We start from the raw sequence: 2,722 nt of genomic DNA, 5'->3' as shown, positions 1-2,722 counted from the left end.
GTTTCGTCCACAACTGCGGTGGACATTATCAAAGGCGATGAGGCAGTGGGCGAAGTGATCTCCCGTGCTTTCCGACTAAGACTGGTTCAACTGCTGGATTCCTCGTCGTATTTATGCAGCCCAGCCGTGTGTGCTCATGCGTGGGGGATGGGTGGGGGTTCAAACGCTTCGGCGCACATGCTGTTTGGCGCAAAATGCGCTTCCAATCTGGATTGAGTGCCGTAATTTCTTCTTTTCTGTTAAAGTTGTTTTGGTGTTTAAATATTTCGATGGCCTCTCTGGTGAGTCTCGGGTAGTATCTTTCAGATTGGTGCAGAATGTCCACTTCGTCGAAGCGTATTTGGTGGCCGTCTAGTAATGCGTGCTCCGCTACTGCTGATTTTTCCGTTTGTCCCAATCTGCAACTTCGTTTGTGCTCCGTGATCGTAGCGTTTATGCTTCGTTTTGTGGTGCCGACGTATGCTCTTCCACAGCTGCACGGAACTCTGTAGACTCGTGGTGCTGATAAAATAAACATCGAGACTTATTCGACAACTGGAAAACCTGCGTAAGAAGAAGGCGCAGCTCCTGTGTTCACTGGCTTTCTTGCTACGATCCCGTGAAACGAAGATCATTCCAACCTTCTTGAAGATGAAGAGATACTTCAGAACCAACCAGGCCAACAACCGGGCGGAACGAGCTCTTACGGGAACGGATACATGAAACCCGCCGAGATCTTGCACACATTGACAGTAGACTCTCACCTGTCAATATAGAACTAGCAAACAAAATGCACTGGATTCATTGGGAAAAAGTGAATAGATTAACAGCTGATCTCAAGGGAGATCTCAATCCACAGCAAGCGCCGCATGCGGAAAAATTAATAAGTGATGTTTTCTACGAAGCACAGTTGGGAAACTTGAGTCGTAGTTGTCTCCTACAAGTTCGGCAGGAAAATTCAAGAATAATTCATCCTCCATTTGTCTCTGAACTCCCATTCAACAGTCAGCCTTCAATAAACACGCAACACTCATTACACTCTCAACCCTGATTCACCACTCAGCATTAATTCAAAGTTCACCAATCATTGTTCCCTCAACTTACATTTAATATTCAATCCTCATTTTACATTTCCAATATGCAACGAGAAGAAAAACCGCTAACACCCAGCCATCGAGCGACTTCACAAGTTTTTAGCAACTACAAATATTGTATGGATGAAGCAGCTTAATTGTATATATTTTTTTTTGAACCTACTCTTTAGATTAAAGATCAACATATTAAGTTCATTAATAAAAAAAAATGTCTTTATATTTTTTGATTTATTTTCTTGTATTATCAATATTCATTAAACTTACCTTTAGATATGTGTTTTTTAATGCCCTGTAAATTGCGGCCCATGGTTCTGGAATTAAATTATTCAGACCTGGCTTGGAAATAACGGTGAAAAATTTGAAATCTTCGTCCTTCGTCGAACTTCTTCCTGTTGCCAAAAATCTTAGTGTAGCTGATTCGTGGGGGGTAATCGCACGTCTCATAACGGTGTTTGCTCTCGAAATCATTGGCGTAATTAACTTTAGCAAATGCAAGTATGTGGCTTCGTTCATACGTAAGTAATTACGAAAATCGTCAGAATAATTGCGTAATTCCGCTATTAAATTCGTATGAGACAAGAAATTCCTGTTCAACAACCATGGTTTACACCATTTCCTTTTAGTTTTTCAGTTCATCTTTTTTTTAATTACACACACTGCAGCCGTTGCAAGAAGTATCTCTTCGTCCAAATGTTCCATCTTGTCGGCAACAATGCACGTTTGGGTGCTCTTCCTTCACAACTGTGTAAAACGAACTGAACGTGTAAACGCAAGATTTTCGTTCAGTTCATCTGCACAGATCTGGCTTGCGCAAGTCAGATCGTTCAGATGGCTTAAGCGAGTGGGCTTCAATTGTCGAAAATTTCTAGAAGATATTAACAGTTGAAGATCGAATTTCAACTTTGTTATTAAGCGTTATTTAGAAATTGTTCCATGTTTAATTGGCAGCATATTGGAATACTTAAGCTCTCAAAAAGAAAAACTACGATCTTTGCTCCAAATTACGAAAATTTTCGATATTAAAAAAGTTGTCTTCTACAATTTTTTGATGAAAAGTTCACAGCGGCAATGATGTTTTTTGGCATTAACAAATGGTAACATGTGGATAGTTCTTGTCAATAATAACAAAAATAAATTTGTCAAATTGTGACTTACTTTGAATTTCCTTTCACGAATTTACCGATATGCGATTAGTTCAGGGGAAGTGCTACAGTAACATAGCAAAAGCTGAGAGAACTCACGCCAACAAAGGACGGGGAGAGTGGTTCCAAGACTTTTCGGGTTCCAGATACAGAGGAACAAGTATTGAACATAATCGAGTCAGGGCCTTCCAGGGGTACTCAGAGCACAATAACTGACACTTTCCCAAGCACCAAATAAATACCGTGGAAGGGCGTTGGTACCAGGTTTATACGATACACACAGCATAAGGAAATACAAATGGAGCATTAACATACTGTAACGGAAATGGCCTGGGGTACTCACGTTTGGAATGGGGAATCGAAATTCATGGTGTTTCAGTAAATGGGAGCCCCATTTGGGCCCCATTCTGCCAAGTCTTGAAGCGGCCGCTGGAGCTTATGCGGACACCATCAGAGGACTGGGTGAAACTGTAAAGGCCCTGTCAGCTGAAGGACATCCTTTGGCCG

The sequence above is a fragment of the Dendroctonus ponderosae genome, unplaced genomic scaffold (genome assembly GCF_020466585.1).
Source record: "Dendroctonus ponderosae isolate FM_Combo_2020 unplaced genomic scaffold, Dpon_F_20191213v2 Dpon_F_20191213_1, whole genome shotgun sequence".
In the NCBI taxonomy this organism is placed as follows: Eukaryota; Metazoa; Arthropoda; class Insecta; order Coleoptera; family Curculionidae; genus Dendroctonus; species Dendroctonus ponderosae.
The sequence above is the reverse complement of the archived record's forward strand: the minus strand, read 5'-3'. Positions refer to the sequence as shown.